Source organism: Humulus lupulus, chromosome 7, assembly GCF_963169125.1.
Source record: "Humulus lupulus chromosome 7, drHumLupu1.1, whole genome shotgun sequence".
Taxonomy (NCBI): domain Eukaryota; kingdom Viridiplantae; phylum Streptophyta; class Magnoliopsida; order Rosales; family Cannabaceae; genus Humulus; species Humulus lupulus.
In genome coordinates, this window is record NC_084799.1 from 28,532,061 (window position 1) to 28,552,400 (window position 20,340).

The following is a 20,340-nucleotide window of genomic DNA, read 5'->3' on the forward strand; positions in this document are numbered from 1 at the left end:
CTTTGACAGAATCTCCTTCATGAACTTAACATAACTGGGCATCTGCTCCAAGGCCTCAGCGAAAGGAATGTTTATGTGCAGCTTTTTAAACACCTCAAGAAACTTAGAAAACTGTTTATCAAGTGTAGTCTTTCTAAGCCTCTGAGGGTATGGAACTCTAACTGGCTGCTCAATAACAACTGGCGGACTTTGTTCTGACTGTTGATGGTCTTCAGTAACCCTTTCTGAATCAGACTGTTCACCCATCTCTTTATTCTGAACCACTGCCTGTGGAGGTTTAGGATGCTCAGTTTGCTTCCCACTCCTCAGAGTAATTGCCTGAACTTGCTCCTTGGGGTTGACTTCAGTATTACTAGGCAAGTTTCCCTGGGGTCTGTTATTGAGCATATTGGCCAACTACCTAACCTGTGTCTCAAGGTTTTGAATAGAGGATCTGGTCTCATTCATAAATTGAGTCTGAGTATTAGTAAGAGTCAACAAGGCAGCTTGCAGTTCATTAGGCCTCTCAGGTTGAGGCATTGATTGTTGAGGCCTAAGCTGTTGTGATGATGAAGCTTGATTCATAGGTGGCTGAGGCATGTTAGTCTGAAATTGGCCCTGAAACTGAGGTTGTTGGCCTTGATTATTCTTCCACGAAAAATTGGGATGATTTCGCCACCTAGGATTGTAGTTGTTGGAGAATGGATTATTGAGTGGCCTTTGAAAGTTTCCCACCGCTTGAACTTGGGCATGATCCATTGGGGTGTTATTATTCATACAGATAGGGCACTGATCGACAGAATGAGCACCACCACACATTTCACACCTCACTGCCATCTGAACCGCATTAGCAGATACACTGCTCTGTTGTAACTGCTTTGTCAGAGAGGCTACTTGCGCTGTTAGAGCAGTGATTGCATCCAGCTCATGCACCCCAGCTACCTTTCTAACTCCTGATGATCTTTCCTCAGACCATTGATGATGGTTTGTGGCCATGTCCTCTAGCAGCTCATAAGCACCAGTTGCGCTCTTGCTCATAAAAGTGCCACCTGCTGCAGCATCAATAATGGTTCTGGTTGTAGGACATAAACCATTGTAGAAATTCTGTACTAGCATCCACTGTTCAATGCCATGATGAGGACATCTTCTCAGGAGTTCCTTAAACCGTTCCCAAGCTTCATACAGTGACTCTCCGTCATTCTGGCAAAAGTTATTTATTTCTCCCCTCAATTTAGCGGCTTTGGACGGAGGGAAGAATTTGGACAAAATTTTTTGAGCTAAATCTTGCCAGGTGACAATAGAGTTTGGCTGCAGAGAGTTCAGCCAACTTTTAGCTCTGTCCCTTAGAGAAAATGGGAAGAGCCTAAGCTTGATTACGTCATCACTCACCCCATTATATTTGAAGGTTCCACACAACTCCAGAAAGTTGGACAAATGGGTGTGAGGATCTTCAGAGGGCAACCCATTGAATTGCACAGAGGACTGCACCATTTGTAGAATAGCGGGCTTTATTTCAAAGTTGTTGGCCTCTACAGCTGGTGGGCGTATACTATTTTGTACTCCCGTCAGAGTGGGTAGCACATAATCTCTCAGGCTCCTCTCAGCATTGGTCTGAGCCTGAACCCCTTGTACAACTCCAGGAGTTAGAACATTCCTGCCATCCCCATCATTCTGTGCCATCTTCACAGATTTCTGGGCCTCTCTCTTGTTCTTTCTGATTTGATTGCAAGACTTTTCAATCTCAGGATTCAGAGGAACAAGTGTGTCTTTTCCTTTTCTGCCACGCATATACCAAAATTCACCTGAGATAGACAAATTAAGCAACTAAACAGATTAGAAACAAGAGAAATTAAAATCAAATTAGAATAGAAATTAATTAGACTGATATTGATAATTATTTTCAGTCCCCGGCAACGGCGCCAAAAACTTGTTGCGATATTTTTGCTATGCAAGTGCACACAGTCGCAAACTCGTAATAAAATGGTAAAACCAAGTATCGTCCTCAAGGACTGATTTATCAATTACCAGTCAATTAATTTCTTGTTCTATTTGATGAATTGAAATTCTTGATTTTTGTAAATACACCAAAAGAAACTATAAATTGCAGAAACAATAATTAAAAATTAAATGGAATAACAACTAATAGAAAAACTTTTAATTTAATCACTGAGAAACAATTAGGATATTCAATCTCATCAACTATCCTCCCTATTATTCTCTAATGCAAAGTGTGAATTCTTCTTCTTTTGACCTAATTCAATTAACAAGTTGATACAGCAGCCTATAATCATACTATGAATTATAAACTCAACCTAGGTGACAATTTCCTATATTTCTATGGTAAATTGAACCACACAGGTAGCATTAATCTCAACACTTAATAACAGTTACACAATTAATTCAGATACTTTCGTTCTAAATTAGAATTATGTCCAATATAACCACAGCAGAATTAAATCTCACTTCTCAGATTTTGACTTAAAAACATATGTAAATGACTAAAGATGGCCAACCAATAATCAATCTATAAGAACAGGTTATATGGAATTGAAGAAGATTGAAGAAGAAGAATATTAAAATTGCATTAGTTCATAACAGAGATTCAAGTGATTCAATTAAACATCCTAAACAGAAAATTAGTTCATAGCCATAGTGCCAATCACAACAGAAATTAAGAATAACATCAGGAAGGAGAAAAACATGTAAAAATACTCTAAGCTTGAGTCTTCAAAACCAGCCCTTTTCTCCTTCATCCGTACGTCCCCCTTTGCTTCTCCTTTTCACCATATTAAAACCTAGGATTTCAAATTTTAAAGAGGTGGGCCGCGGCTCTACATACACTATGCCGCGGGCCGTGTCCAAATTCCTGGGCGAAAAGCCCTTTCCATGCCGCGGCCCTCTGAAGCCATGCCGCGGCCTGCATTGACGAGTTTTGGGCAAAATGCCCATCTATGCCGCGGCTCTCTATAGCCATGCCGCGGCCCGAGGACTTCCTTAAAAAACAATGCTTCTGTTTCCCCCCTAGCCGCGGCTCCACTTTGCTCATGCCGTGGCCCTTAAGGGATTTCTCAATTCTTCAAGTTTTCATCCCAAAATTTCACCGACACTTCCAAATTGTGTTGAGAACCATTCTTTATCAAAATATGATGAAAAACTTGGTTATTTCTTCCCTTTCTTTGGCATTTTCTTCCACATGCTCAATTCTTCCTGATATTCACAAAGACAAACAAACAAAGCATAAACCCGCACTAAATGAAAGAAAAATGAAATAAAAGACTACTAAAAACATCACCAAAACATAACAAAAACTAGACTCAACAGTATCTACTGGGATCCCTTTTAGACCGGTCTTTTCTCATTGGTGGGGGCTTCTTGAAGGGAACTCGGTCCTCATTGGTGAGGTAAATATGCTCCCTAGTATCAGTAAGGTTCGTATAGTAAGTGTAAGCCGCTTGCCTATGATCATTCCCCCGCTTGGTCTTTCTCTGTTGATTATCTCTCGACCCATCATACACCCTTTTCTTCTTTGCTACATTCAACCTGTCGTTAGCTGGGGGCTTCGCATTGGACCCCTCCTTTCCTGCCTTTAGGTTTGCGTGGCCATCCTCCATAAGAATGTATTTCTTCGCCCTCTCATAGAAGTCATCTAAGTCAGTGACTTCCCTCTTCCGCATGTTGTCCCACAACTTGCTTCCTGGGCGCACCCCGGCTGTAATGGTCATTTTTAACTCTCGGCGGGTTAGGCTCCCCACTTTCGCGGCCTCCATATTGATCCTATGAATGTAGCTCTTCAAGCTCTCATTTTCCCCTTGCTTCACGTTGGCCAGGCTGGTGCCGGGCATCGTGTAGTCCCGCACGGTGTGGTGCTATTGGAGGAATTCATCAGAAAACTACTGCCAAGACCTGATGGACCCTGGCCTTAATCTTTTGAACCATTTGTAGGTGGGTCCTTTCAATGTGACGGCGAAGCAGTGGCATCTGGCTCCACTACCAATTCCTCTCAGTTTCATCAGGCCATTGAATGCGTCCAGGTGGTACTTTGGATCCGTGCTTCCTTCGTAGGGGGTCATATTGGGTTCCTTAAAATTGGCAGGGAGTCGGATGGCCTGAATCTCCCTCACGAAGGGCGACTCATGGTCGAACTCTTCCTCAAAATCCTGACCACCTGAGGCGGTGACGATCTTTCTTCGCAGGCTCCTCATCTCCGTGTCCAGGTCCTGCCTCCTCTTGCTTAGAGAGTCCCTCAAAGTGGACGGGTTCAGATCCGCCTTTCCCTTGCCCTCTCGAGGTGCCATAGGGGGCGTGGTCCCTTTACCCGCCCTCTTTTTATTGAGCTCCTCCCGTAAATGCGAGGGTGCTCTTTTAGAGGTGACCTCGTCCTCGTTGCGAGGGGCAGCGTTGGTCCTTGGTTCTGGTTTCTGGGCCTGCTTTGGTGGTTCGGGATGTTCGCGTTGCTTCGCTCGGGGAGTGTTACTGGTGGAGTGTCGGGTCCTCCCATCATCTACCGGTACAGTGGTCTCCACCCCCTCCTGACCTTTCTCATTTCTCTTGGGCAAAGTCTCGCTCGACGTACCCTGCAATAGGCCATTCAGCACCTCTTGCATGTTCTCCAGGGTGGTCTCCAATTGTTGGTTCTTACGGTGGAGCTCACGTATCTCCTCTTCATAGAATCGAGATTTCGAACTTGAGCTCACGGAATGGACCCGAGGATGCTTATCATGCCTATGGGTAGAGGGGCCCTGGTCCTGTCGGCCGGAGTTCGGTACCTTTGGTGGTTTAGGGAGAGGGAACTCATTAGCATTTCCCGGTGGTGCTCTTGGAGGACTCTCTCCAGGTGGAACGGCCGGTGACGAGGCCTCTCTATCACCTCCGTGAACCTCAGGGTCCCTCGGGGGCTCCATGTCTCTGGGTGGAGAAGGGTCCTTCATTGAGGCCTTCAGCTGGACTCCGTTCAGGTGGACCTCTACTTCTCGTGGCTCCCTGCGTCGCTTTGAACGTCTTGGCATTTCTTCTTGCCGGAAGTAATGGTAGAACAGTAGCTTGGAACTTACGTTCCCACAGACGGCGCCAAACTGTTTACGGTGAGAACTCGTCAACTAAGTTGAGTTGGAAAAAATTATCAAGTAAAGATAGCCAATAAAAAAGTTGTAGAAACTTAAGTAATAACTCAAGAACAATGACAGAACAACAATGGAGAAATCAAACTTTCTTTCACTCTCAAGCACTTGCTGCAGTAAATTTTCCAACCCCCTTTCAGGTGGAGTTAGAGTTCATTTTATAGTTGGCTCTAATGGCCCTGGGTACATGGTGGTCCGGGAGACCAAGTGGTACATAAGTTCTCTGTCAGGAGAGTTGTTTCAGAGATTGTGGTCGTGCATCCAGTACAGGGGCAGGCGTCAGGAGGATGTCTCCACTATTTGTCCGTACCCATGTCAGAGGAGTGGTGACAGACATAGTGGCGCAGGTGGTAGTGGAGTCGACTCTGACTCCTGGCCGTAGACGTACGGGCCACAACTCTTATCTCAGCATTCCCACTACCCCACTGGTATGGGCGTCCGTACTCGACATATAGGGTCTTAACGGCCGTACCCAGTACTAGATCGTACAAGTGTGTTCCATTCGACTCGTACCGGAGCCTCTAAGCATTGGGGTCTCAAGATATGGGGAATGGGACACTTGGTGTATGTAATGGTCGTGGCGTGAGGTGGGGGTCTCGGGTCCTTGGCACAAGTTGCCTGAAGCACCCCGGGGCCACCCACGGACATAGGCAATAGGCAAGTGGCCTCGCCAGATGTCTAAGTGTGCGAGGCGAGATGCCTTCCTTGCGAGCCCCTTGGTGGTGCGGCTCTCCTGACGCGTGGCCCCATTCGCGTGGCCACCTAACGAGGTGGCTCCCATGCCACTCATGAGCCTCCTCCGCGAGGCCTCCCTCACGTGGCCTCATTCGCGTGGCCACCCGATTGCGTGGCTCCCTTCGTGAGGCCTCCTTCGCGTGGCCACATGATGGCGTGGCTGAGCGAGACGGGCATGGCCGAGCGAGGCCGTCGATGGGCTCCTAGGGCGTGGCCGAGCGAGGCCATCGATGTGCATCTGGGGCGTGGCCGAGTGAGGCCGTCGATGCGCGCCTGGGGCGTGGCCGAGCAAGGCCGTCGATGCGCGCCTGGGGCGCGGCCGAGCGAGGCCGTCGATGGGCGCCTTGGGCGTGGCCGAGCGAGGCCATCCATGGGCGCCTGGGGCGTGGCTGAACGAGGCCAGAGGTGCGTGCCTGGGGCGTGGCCGAGCGAGGCCGCCGATGCGCACCTAAGGCGTGGCCGAACGAGGCCGGAGGTGCACACGCGAGGCGGGCCAAGCGAGGCCATCGATGCGCGCCTGGGTCGTGGCCGAGTAAGGCCGTCGATGCGCGCCTGGGGCGTGGCCGAGTGAGGTCGTCGATGCGCGCCTGGGGCGTGGCCGAGCGAGGCCGTCGATGCGGGGCTGCTGCCAAAGGACGATGGCCCGAGCGTCCCGCGACTCAGACATGCATTTAGGCCTTTAAGGGACCTTAGCACACGTCTTGGACCTTTTATGGGTATGGAATATTGAGCGTCCACAGCATCAATTAAATGCAAACATAATAATAACTATGTTCCTTAACGGGGCCATGCCCTAGCTACGCAAACCATGCGAACAATCATATAACACTTAGCCGGAAACGAAATATTCAAGTAAGTTTAATCGACAAGCACAATCATAACTCAAACATGTACATTCTCAGGGGCCCGAGCCCTATTCATAATTATAATCAACAATCGGGCCAAACCCTAATCACCTATATCACGTATTGGGTGCATTTTTCTTATTTCAGGTCTGAATACAACGTAATAATAAGAACGACTGTAATGACCTAAATTTGCTAATAAGGCTTGGAGCCTTGATTAGTGTGCCGGGAGGGCAATAATTGTTATATTGCATTAATTTATGTGAATTTAATGAATATGTGATTAGTATGCATGTTTAGGTGAAATAAATATGCATGTGGACCCCATTTGTATGATAGGGGTAAATTGGTAATTTTAGCCCGCTGTGGGCATAAATGTGATAATTGTATTATGTGATTTGTACCACGTGAGTGTGGTGTTATTATTGTGATGCACGTGCCGAGACGGTCCTGGAGAGCTAGTTAACTCAAAAGTCACAACGTGATTTTATACCCGGCTCGGGAGGAGCCTAGGGGTATTTTGGGGAATTTTGTGAGTTGAGTTGAGAACTAGTGGTTATAGTTATTGGTGATTGAGTAACCTGGGTAACCATTTGTAACTGCTGTGAGTAACAAGTTTAGATGGAAAATGGTAGAATTGAAATAGAAGTGAATGGACTAGTGTGCCCTTGAAGGAGTAGTTAGGAAAGGATTATTAGGAGGGGTAATATGGTCATTTGGCAGGGGGTTTAGACAAAGTTCAGCTGGGCTAAAGGGGTACATGGTTTAAGCTTGGTCATATTTTGGTTTTGTTAAAAATAGAGAGAAGGAAAAGCTAGGGCAAGAAGAAGAAGAAGAGGTGTAGAAGGAGCTGAAATTTTGAGACTTAGGAGAAGAAGCAAGGGAGCTTAGGGTTGGATTCTTCATTCAAGGTAAGGATTCTATGTAAATTTAAGGCTTGTTTCTGTTTTGATTTGAGAAATTTAAATGAATGAGTTAAGTTTTTTAAAGTTTTGGTTGAGGTTGCTGAAATTAGAAATCAAAGGGTGGATTTTGGGTGTGATTGTATTTTGATCTTGATACTAGTGTTTATGGGTTGTTAGATGGTTCATTTGAGGCTTTAAATTGATCTTGGGGTTTAGGTAATTGTTTGGGATGATTTGGAGGGGTTTTAGCTCGGAAAAAATGCAAGAGAAAACTCAGAAATCTGGGTTCGCGAAGGAGCGCTGCGGCCTTGTTCTTGGGCGCCGCGGCGCGATGTTGCATCAGGATTTGGGGCTAGCCGCTGGGCACCACGGCCCTTGAGGGGAGTGCCACGGCCCTAGGCCATTTTGACAGCAAAAAATTTGGGTGTTTAGGGCTTTTGACCGGGGACTCGGGGGATGGTTCCAATGTATTGTTTTAAGGAATTAGAGGTCCCGAGAGTATGGGATTGGTCCCGGGAAGTGGTTTTGGGTTGGCTAGTATTAAAAAGTGTTTTATGTGTGTTGTGACTAGGATTTCGGAGAGGCTCGTGCTAGAGGACCGTGCTTGTGGCCTTGGTGCATCGGAAAGCCCGGGATACAAGTAAGAAAACTGTAGCACCCGAGAACAGGGCATGGGCCCATAGTGTTATTGCAGGGCATGGCCCTAGATTGTATTACGTGCTAATGTATAACCTTAAATGAATTATTATATGATTGAATGATTATTTCGAGATGTACTATATGTGTGATTATAATGAAATGAACGGCTAAGGCCGAGAGCGGCGAAGGCTGAGAACGGCCGTGGGGCCGGAAGTAACACTTAGCACGTGAAGTGCTTGTAGACAGGGTGGGACCCCAATGGATATAGGGGATATCCTTACGGTGAGGACCGAGACCCCAGGCTTAGGTAATGCCTCTGGGACGGCATGGCCGTGTTTGTTTAGTTTGATGGAATACTTGTTTATCTGTGGATAATCTGATATGTTAATTATAATTCGCATATGTTATATACTGTATGAGTTTTCTTGCTGGGCTTCGGCTCACGGGTGCTCTGTGTTGCAGGTAAGGGCAAAGATTGAGTCAACCAGCCATGAGTACGGAGAGCGTGAAGCGACGCGTACATGTTTGGCCTGCCCAACTGCTTTGGTTGGGGGTTTATTCGGGAAATGGCTGTAATAATTTGTGATTTTAATAATTAATCAACTGTAAACTTATTTTAAGTTGTAAATAGTTTTCAAACCTTATTTTGGGATCCCAAATAATAGATACTTGAAGTTTTCAATAAAGTAAAGCATTTTCAAAAGATTACAGCCTTAACTTTTGCTTAGTCACACTTTTGTTTTAAAAACCTCGGTTAGCGAGTTAATTGCACAAAGTTTTGATTTAAAACTCACTTAGTAACGACTCTAAGGAAGTAGGGCGTTACAACTTGGTATCAGAGCGAGCCAAGGTTTATTGGTTCTGGAGATCGACCGAACATGTACCCTCGCTGTCAGTGACAAGCTCGACTCAGGGTTGGTTGGTATGAATGATTGACGTGCTTGAACATATGTTTGAATGCCATGTTTGCCTGCTTATTTATATGGAGCATGAGGAATGAGTTGACATATGCATGAGATACTGTTGGGGCTGGGCCCTTGACTATTGCATGTTGAGATTAAAGCGTGCTGAATAACATTATTATGCATGTGGATGAATATTGGGATAATGGTTTGCATATTGAATGTATGTGGTTAGTTGTCTAAATTGAATCCATATGTAATATCTGTTTAGTGGCTTGTAAGAAGCATGATGAAATGTGAATATACTTAGTTGCGATAAAAATTTGGTAGCTAAATGTATGGCATTGTGGATTTGGCCCAATATGCTTTATGTGTGCATGATAACTGTGGTTATTTGGATCTAGTTGTGGATTGGTTCAGAGTGTGAACCACAGGGCTGAGGAGTTTGGCCAGTAGTGGCAGGTGAACTCAAATTGTCTGTTCCTAGTATGGTTAAGTGGACTTGACATTGTGTTGAAGGGGGATTCTAGATAGTAGTTGGAGTTAGGAGATCTCCATTTATCCCTGAAAAGCAGCAGCAGTTGGTCACTAGTGTGTGAGTAAGTTGTGGAGTTTAATAAGTTGAGATGGAACAGAAGAGCAGCGGACTTCTCTGGGAAAATAGCTGCTTTGTGTGCTTTAACAGTCAGGTTACCAGTGTTGGTTTATTGTGAGGGTATGGACATATAAGGGTATTATATGAAAGGCTTAAAGGGTGTTATCCTCTGGTTTTGAGGAAAGTTCGGGTTGACAAAGAATATATCAGTGGATGGACAAAGTTAATTCCACCCTTAGTTATGAGAGGATGAGGGACTATGACTAATGGGTTGTGTTAGGTATTGTGCTTGAGGAATGCCTGGAATGGCACTCAGGCCGAGGCATTGGCATAATGGGCTGGAAAGAACTCAGATGATGAATTGATAGAAGAGGTTATAAAGACATGATCTGAACTGTGGAGAATGGGGGTTTTATAAGCTTGGTTTGGAATGATAAAGTAGCAACAGGGTAAATCTATGGGCTTTGTGAAAGAGTAATTCATTTCGGGAAATTGATACGAACGAATGCAGTTGGAAATGATGATGACCCATTTAAGGATTTAAACTCGGGAATAGTCCAAAGTGTTTGGGCCGCTCCATGTATGTACCCGTCATCTGTATGGGGACAGCGGAAAGGGCCATGTTGTTCGAAGAATGATGAATGATGTAAAGAGCATGAGTGCTGCAGGGCAAGGGATGTAAAATATGGTACTTCTATTGCTAAAATTCAATAAGGGCAGATTTATTGGAAAGAAGCCTGATTGAAAAGGTAGTTATCAAGATGGTGACGGGAATCAGGGAGGTTATTTGGTATGCACATAAGGGAGAGGATGCCACCTGAGAGGATGTTGGGTGAGGGCACAGCTTCTATATGAAATGATTCAATATGTTAGGATGGATTTCCCATGGTGAGGGAACGAAAAAACTATAATGCCTCACTACATTCGAAGTTCGAGGCTGATTCCTCGAGGATGAGTATTTAACTGAATGGTTTATACTCTGGTCATGAAACGAACTGGAAGAACTCGGTGTTGAGAATGTTCCGAGAGGGAGTTAGACATAGAGAGTTTGCCTCAAGGGTGCTATGCGAGAGGCTGAAGATAGTAGTATTTATTGAGGAGGAATTAGAAACTTATGGCAGATGAATTGGGATACAAGTAATCAAGAAGTTCATAGTGATAACAACAGAGTTTTTCTTAAGGGAGCCTCAGCATGAGTCATAGTGAGAGAGTTAATCAGTTAAAAGATAACCATGGATGGTAGAGGATACCATCTGGAGTATGTTAATGAGATTGAATGGAAACTGAGTTGACCAGTGGGAAAATTATATGGGTATATAAGGAAAGATGGGGGGTACTTCAAGGTTGGACTACAGATAGGATTGGTATCAGGAATGCTGAGAAAGATGGTATTGGTTGACAGAAAGAATTACTGAAGCAATCGAAGAAATTTGACCATTGGGGTAGCCAGAGCATTATACTGCGGGGATTGTTAGCATCGTCGGTTAAGAACAAAAAGTTTGATGTTGGATACAGGATGGGACAATGCCTTTAGGAGTTGATCTATGACCTGGTTATTAACAGCTGGAATCAAGGAAAGAGACATTTCAAGAATTTTTATTTTGTACTGAGTAAGGTGTGAGGAGTTGGTAACAAAGATTCTAGATTGGTTCAAGCTACAGCAGCACACCAAAGACTAGCGCTGCAACGCTAGTTACAACACTCCTCTTCCCAAATTTGTCTCCTTCAAATTTCCTCTAACCAAAACCCACCAAAACTCTTCCAAACCTCAACAATACTCCAAAATGAGCCTACTATCATCTATATCTCACCCCACACAACCCAAACATATAGAACTTAGCCACATGCACCCCAAAACAAAGAAAAAGCAATGTTTGAGCATGAAGCTCAAAAACCCAACAAAAGAGAATTGGAACAGTCTAGAATTCAAGTGTTCAAGCTCATAATTTCTTACCTCAAATGGGGAATTAGACCTTATGTTATCTTTAGTATCCTTCCAGCCCTAAGCTCATCAGCTCCTCAAGTTTATCTCCCTTAATTTCCACCAAAACCAAGTTTTAGAAATTCATGCCAATAAAACTCAAAAACTAAAGAAAACCTTGAAACTTACCTCAATTGGACTGAATTTCAGTAGAACTCCTAGTTTCACCAAGAACCTCAAGTGCTAAACTTGACCTAATCCTCCTCTGAACCACAGCTCCAAGAATTCACAAGAAATGGTGCAAGAAAATGATAAACAGATAGAGAGAAGAGGGTAAGCCCTAAGTGTTCTGTTTTCCTTCTTTCCCTTTTTGTCTTTTCCCCTTTTCTTTCAGCTTCCCTAAATTTCTAAACATTCCACTAAGTCATAAAGCAATATAGCACTTATCCCTTATAAAACAAATGACCATATTGCCCTCCCAATAATAACTAAACCTTTAAATCATTCTAATGGCATTTTGGTCATTACTCCCAATTCCCACTAATTCCTCGAGTGTCTATGTTAATTACCGCTTACATCCCAACACCTAACCAATCACCAATTATATTCCTCAATATCAAACGGTCTCCAATATATTTTCTAAATTCCCAGAAATACCCCTAGACTCACCCCGAGCCGGGTATAAATCCCCGCCGTGACTTTTCCGCTACACCGCTCACTATGATCGCCTCGAGTCACAAGTTACAAATATATCCACATAATAATGTGGTCTCAACAATTTATATCAAATATTTACATTTATGCCCTCAATGGGCCAAAATTACGAATATACCCTTATAGCCTAAACAGGGCCTACATGCACACTAATACGCATAGTCATGCATCTCATACATCCAAGTAATCATATAAGCACGCTTATCACATAATCATGCATTTAATCATTTAAATCACATATAATCCAGTTATGCCCTCCTGGCACACTAATCAAGGCCCTTAAGCCTTATTAGTAAATTTGGGTCGTTACAACTATCCCCTCCTAATGAGAATTTCGTTCTCGAAATTTACCTGAATAATTCAGGATACTGATCCCGCATCGCTGACTCAAGCTCCCAGGTCGCCTCCTCGACCCTACTATTCCTCCACAACACTTTAATAAGAGGAATCGTCTTATTCCGTAGTACCTTATCATTCCGATCCAAAATCTAAACCGATCGTTCCTCATAAGATAGATCTGTCTACAATTCCAGATCTTCATACTTCAACACATGTGTCGTATCTGAGACGTACTTCCGGAGCATAGAAACATGGAATACGTCATGGACTCTTGACAACGACGGTGGAAAAGCTAACCTGTAAGCCACCTGACCGATCCTTTCCAAGATTTCAAAAGGTCCGATGAACCTAGGGCTTAACTTACCCTTCTTTCCAAACCTCCTCACCCCTCACAGTGGTGAAACTCGAAGAAACACGTGGTCCCCAACCTGGAATACCACGTCTCTACGCTTGGGATCAGCGTAGCTTTTTTGTCTGCTCTGTGAGGTGAGCATCCTAGCTCGGATCTTCTCAATAGCTTCATTTGTCTTCTGAACCATATCCGGCCCCAAATACTTCTTCTCACCCATCTCATCCCAATGAATGGGTGATCTACATCTCCTCCCATATAGCATCTCATAGGGAGCCACTCCAATCGTCGATTGGTAACTATTGTTACATGAAAACTCAATCAACGGAAGATACTTACTCCAAGATCCCTCAAAGTCAATAACACATGCTCTGAGCATATCCTCCAATACCTGAATCGTCCTCTCAGACTGTCCATCAGTCTGAGGATGAAAGGTCATGCTGAACTTCAACTGAGTTCCCATAGCCTTGTGAAAACTACCCCAAAACTTAGAGGTAAAGATAGGATCTCGATCTGGCACTATGGACTTGGGAACCCCATGGAGACGTACGATCTCCCTCACATATAACTCTACATACTGATCCACATTATATGTCGCCTTCACGGGAAGAAAATGAGCTGACTTGGTGTATCTGTCCATTATCACCCACACTGAGTCATGAAGCCCTACTATCCTGGGTAAACCTCCCACAAAATCCATCGTAATATCCTCCCATTTCCACTTGGGAATACCTAAAGGCTGAAGCAACCCTGCCGGTCGCTGATGCTCAGCCTTCACCTACTGACAGGTTAAACATCTGGCTACGTACTCCACCACATCCTTCTTCATCCCGGGCCACCAATATAACGTCCGTAGATCCTGATACATCTTCGTGGTCCCCGGATGAAGTGAGTACGATGTAGTATGCAACTCATCCAATATCTCTCATCTAATCCCCTCATCAGCTGGAACACAAATCCATCCCTGATACCGTAGCAAGCCAACCTCAGAAATAGGATAGTCATTAGCTACTCCCGCTAAGACATTCTCCCTAATCTCCTATAACTGAGCGTCTATCAATTAACATTCTTTAATCCGCTCTAGCAGGGTCGAGTGCAGAGTAATATTGGCCAACCGGCCCACCACCAATTCTATCCCCGCTCTGACCATCTCATCAGCTAACTCTCTCGAGATCTGGGTGGGACTATATAACTGACCAGGGCCCCTCCGGATCAATGCTTCCGCAACTACATTGGCTTTCCCAGGATGGTAAAGAATATCACAATCATAGTCCTTTACCAACTCCAACCAACGTCTCTGCCTCATATTCAGGTCCTTCTATGTGAAGAAGTACTTCAAACTCTTATGATCGGTGTATATCTCGCACTTCTCCCCATATAGATAATGCCGCCAAACTTTTTGTGGGAATACCATCACTGCTAACTCCAAATCATGGGTAGGATACCGCTGCTCATACTCCTTCAGTTGTCGTGACGCATAAGCAATGACTTTCTCGTTCTCCATCAACACACAGCCTAAACCCAACCTCGATGCATCGCAGTAGACCACAAACTTCCCTTCCCCTGTAGGAAGACTCAACACAGGCACATTAATAAGTCGTCGCTTCAATTCTTGGAAATTTCTCTCACACTTGTCCGACCAGATAAACTTCAAATTCTTTCGTGTCAATTCTGTCATCGGTGCCGCTAACTTCGAGAAGCCTTCCACAAACCGTCTGTAGTAACCCGCTAGAACAAGAAAACTCCGCACCTCTGAGGCATTCCTTGGCCTCGGCCAATCCCTAATTGCCTCCACCTTAGATGGATCCACCTTAATCCCATTTGTACCCACAATCTGTCCAAGGAATGTCACTTCCGGTAGCCAAAACTCACACTTCTTAAATTTGGCGTACAACTGGTGCTCTCGCAGCCTCTGTAGAACCTGTCGAAAATGAAACTCGTGCTCTTCCTCTGAATAGAGTACACTAAGATGTCGTCGATGAAGACAATAATGAACTAATCCAGAAAATCCTTGAACAACCTGTTCATTAGATCCATAAAGGCTGCTGAGGCATTGGTTAAACCAAACGACATGACCAAAAACTCATAGTGCCCATACCTCGTCCGAAAGGCCGTCTTCGGTATGTCCTCGTCCTTGATCCTCAGCTGGTGATAACCAGATCGAAGATCAATCTTCGAGAACACCGTCTTACCCTGCAACTGATCGAACAAGTCGGCAATCCTTGGTAGGGGATATTTATTCATGATAGTTAACTTGTTCAATTCCCTGTTGTCTATACACATTCTCAGAGTCCCGTCCTTCTTCTTCACAAACAAAACTGGAGCACTCCATGGCGAGTAGCTAGGTCTGATGAACCCCAAATCCAGAAGCTTCTGTAACTGTATCTTCAATTCCTTCAGTTCTGTCGGTGCCATTCTATATGGTGCCCTCGACACTGGCTCTGTCCCTGGCGCCAACTTAATAACAAATTGAATCTCCCTATGCGGTGGCAATCTGGGTAAGTCCTCAGAAAACACATCCAAGAACTCGCAAACCAATCTGGTCTCCTCCGGTCTTGTTGGCAAAACCCTAGTGGTATCTATCACACTAGCTAGAAAACCTATACATAGGGGATTTGTTTCAAGATTTAATAACATAAATAAAGTGATAAACAAAGAACAATGGATAATAGGATTTGAAAGAAACACTTAAGAATTATTCTCCACCTTCGACAATCAATCTATCAACAATGACAATTAATATTCCCTATTCTCAATAAAACTATTAACCCTGCAGATAACACTTAAGAAGTCAATTATCCTAGTTTTCCTAATATAATTAATTAAAGCTAAGCACTCTTAATTAATCATTTTTACCAAGCAATATATCCATTAAGCATGCGATCTATTTAACCTCGGAAAAACATTACATTCAATGGAAACAAGTTAATCTAGGCAACAAATTCATTAAGCGTGCAATTCATTTAACCTAGGTTCTATTCTTCATCACAATTAAAATACCCGTCACAATACCCTAATTGCAATTTATCACTCTACTTAGAATCCTAAACTATTAGGTGAATAAAAATCCTAAGATGATAGTAGAACAATGCAAAACTCTAATTAGTGGCCATCTAAACAAGATTTTACAAGAATCATAGCATTCAAATAGAAAAATAAAAGCAATTTAATATAAGGGAATAGAAGGAATAAAATTAATCAATGCATTCAAGATCTCATGTCTAAGGTTTTGAAATAACCCTCAAATACAAAGAAAACTATTCCATAATCACTCATACTCACAAACATAAATATTCAATGAAAATAAAGGAGTTTCGAGAAGAAAGAAAAACTAGACATGAGATCTTGATATGAAAATATTCAATGATGTCTTTTCTCCTCCTCTGCTGTTCTAGCCTCTAAAATTTGCAATCCAAAGTTATTATAAAAGTTAACCCTAACCCCTTTAATAGCCCTTTCAAAATTATATTTAAAACTAAAAAACTAAGGAAAAAATTGATCGCCTGCCAAGGCCAATGTTTCTTGGCGGCCGCAACCACTTGAACAATTACTTTTCAGAAAATTGGGCTCCAGCCGCGGCTAGAAACATTGCTAACCATGGCCGCTGGGCTTTGTTGGTGTGGCTGCGGATATAGAATTTTTTTCGTTTTTTCATTTTTCTTCACCTGCAGCCACTAACTGTATTTTAACCATATTTTCCTCGATATAGCTCGGAATTTGATGATTCAAAAAGCTATGGAGAGCTAAGAAAATACCTAAAACATATATTTATTGATAGATTTTCAAAAGAGTATTGGAAAATTATCAAAATCAAGTGTGAATTTTCAGACTTGTAATTCTGAGCTTAACCATTGCTTGTAAAACATCTCAAATTCATTCTTTTTCATCCAAATGTCTTAAAAATCCTAAAAACACAAAATAAAATAATTAAACATATATAAATAACTAATAAAGTGCATAATCATAGAAGAATAATGAATTAAAAATAGTCAAATTCGATACTTATCAAGCAACTCCATGCAGAGAGGACGTCGCGGAGGCACCAGGCGGAGGGGAAGGCAATTCCTCCAATTTTTGCGGCACCTTGGTATTTCTACATCATTTTTCTCTCTGTTCTTTCTCTCTCCCTCTGTCTATCTATATGGTTAAGTCACTCTCTCTCCCTTGCTATCTATCTATGAATCTCTGTCCTAATAATAATTTATCTAACATTTTAGGTCTCTTTTGAATTGGTAAGATCACTTTCTCTCTTTGTCTCTCTAAGTTATTTTGGCTAAAATGTTAGGTCTTGAGCTTTGTCACTGCAGCCCATCCATTTTTTGGAACTGTCGTAGAGAAAGCAACGACCTTGTCGTGGAGAAACAACCTCCACAAATGTATTTTCATATTTTGTACCGTTTTGTATATTTGGGGCTGAATTTAAATTATATATTTATGAAGTTGTATGATCTGGTAGCTTGCATTGCGCTTGATCTGGTGATTTTTGTTCTCAATTGAATCATTTCCTTTTGTTCCGCCTGAACTACACCAAAACTTGTAATGCCTAGTCATGACTTTGCAGAGAATTTTTTATTATTGTTTTCAGATGTATGCAAATATTAACATAAGAAGCGTAAGTGGGAACAGAAAGAATCCAGTAAATATATGTCTTGCAAGTGCTACGAAGATCGATATACGATAATACTTCTATATATAGCTACTGGTTATTGTAATGTTTTCAATTTTTTCATTCTTTTGGGTATTTTTGGTTTAGTAAGCAGTTATTGTAATATTACCGATAATATTAGTGACTAGCTACTATATATTACTTGTTTATTGTTTAGTTGTTGTAAAGTTTTTAGTTTTGGTGGTGTTTCTGGTAGGCATGGAAAAATGAGGCAATAAGGCGGGACAGGGCGGGGCCCCGACCCGACGGGGCGTCTTTGCCCCGGTAAAAACGGGGCAGGGCGGGACACCGCCTGCCCCGCCCCACCCCAATTTTTTTTTCTATACTCAAACCCAATATAAAAAAAGATAATTTTGAGATATATGCAACTATTATATATTTTTCTTAACATTATTATTTATAGTATGTCTTAGTGTTGGTTCTAAAATAGTGACGTGTCTTTATTTGTATTTATTGTACCTTTTTATATTAGTGTTCTTTTTTTTTCTCTTTAGTCAAGAAAAATGGATTACAAATCTCTAGGTATACTGTGATTTTACGAATGAGATAATATATATTTGAAATCTTTTTTTTATTGAAATGGGGTCATATAATGTATCATGTATATACTATTTAGAATTTCAATTCTTACTTTTAATATAATTTAATTATAATTCAAATTTTATTTAAGAAAATAAAGTTAAACAGGTCGGGCCAGACTCGCCCCAATTCAGTCGGGGCGGATCGACCCGACCTGCTCTGTAACGTCCCAGATTACCTAATAAGGCTTAGGGCCTTGATTAGGGGGCCAGGATGGAAAATTATGGAAATTATGTGATTATGTGATATATATGTGTATCATTAAATGATTATGCAAGTTATATTATAATATGACTTGATATGCATGTTTAGGTGTATTAAATATGCATGTTGGCCCATTTCTGATTAAAAGGGTAATTTTAGTAAGTTGGCCTGTTATAGGTATATTTGGCATATATGTGATATATGTGTGAGACCACATCACTATGTGGATATATTTTGATATATTTGGGCCTTTGACTCTAGTATGATTCATTATCTTGGGCTATTTGCCCCATATGACACTGTAGTCATTTATATGAATGATATGCATGCATGAGTAGGGTTATTACTGCTAGGCATGCTTATTATTATTTGGGAATATGTTATTAACTGCTTATGACCATGTTTAAGTTTTCTTGCTGAGCCTTGGCTCACGGGTGCAATATGGTGTAGGTAAGGGGAAAAGAAAGTTGGATCATCCTTAAGTTGGAGAGCTTAGGTGGCGATGTGTACATATGCAGCTGCTCGACCACCACGGTTGAGGGTTTAAAAAGGAACTAGGTTCAAACCCTATTTTGTTGCTTAGGTCGGATGGTTGTAACTTGTTCATTGTAATTAACTGTTTTAAATGTATTTTGGGATCTCGTGTATAAAGTCAATGTTTAAATGAAATTATTGTACCTTTGACCAAAATTTTTAACCCTAAATCATTAATCGAGTTTAGTTACGCGGTTATGGCCAAATGACTCGTTTAGTGAGTTTAACACTATTTAAAATACATACTGTAACTGTCCCTGAGTAGTAGGGCGTTACATGCTCCAAGGAACTTATCGGGGCAGGGCGGGGCAAACCCGCCCCGTTTACATGCCTATTTTCCAGTTTAGTAATTTTTTACAAATATTTTTTTTATTTTTGAGTGATTACAAGTTTTTTACCAGTTATTGTCGTATTACCTAGTACTGGAAACATTGATAATATATTACTATTATGTTACTAGTTGATTAGTAACCATCACTTTTTTTTTGCAAACTAATAATCAATTGCCATTTTGAAATTGAAAATTTTGGTAACTAGTTGGTTTGGTGTGAATTTAGAATTTTGAAAACATTTTCAAATTAAAACTCAACTTAGATATCAATTGTAAGCCTATATCGGAATCATAGATATGTTGGTTTTGTTTTTGGGTATTACAAAATTAGTAGTATCAAGATCAATTTTAATTCAAAATTTCATAAAATTGCAATTAAATGAATGATAAATATCATTTTGGATCCTATGTTGTGTAAAAGTTACCAATTGGACCTTTTGTTTAGTTAAATAACAATTCAAACTATGCGTTTTAAAAAATGGAACAAAATAATATCCTGAGTTTGATTTTGGTCAAACTTTTTTTACATAGGACTAAAATACCTCTGATTTTTATAAATATGTTAGTTTAATAAATTAAAAATTCATATAAAATTTAAAAAATATATAAAAATAATATCAAATTTTATTTTAAATAAAATTAAATATATATTAATTAATTAAAACCTAAACAAAATTTTAATAAACAAAACTTCAAAATTAAAATCACAACTCTAAACTTTATAACAAAAATTAAAACAAACTTAATAAGCTACATTATACCAACAAATTGAACAATTAATAAACACTTTGTTATCCATATTTTCCACCTATGACACGTGGCAGGGCCAAATAGTTTCGTGGGCCCTCACAATAGGTACCGACTCAACCTAGGCCCAATGAACAATGAGTAAGGATGCCTTGACAGTCTAGACCATGCTAAGCTCGATGACGGGCAAATAGCACAAGCATAGTAAGGGGGCCAGAACTAAGGTGCAAGCCCGCATC

At 41.8% G+C, this 20,340-nt stretch overlaps 1 non-coding gene across 1 annotated transcript; it reads left to right on the forward strand.

Moving 5' to 3' along the window:
* Positions 1 to 1,105: 1,105 nt before the first annotated feature.
* LOC133793177 (small nucleolar RNA R71) lies at positions 1,106 to 1,212 on the forward strand. Its single transcript, XR_009874634.1, has one exon. It is a non-coding gene; the product is annotated as a small nucleolar RNA R71 (small nucleolar RNA).
* Positions 1,213 to 20,340: the final 19,128 nt, after the last annotated feature.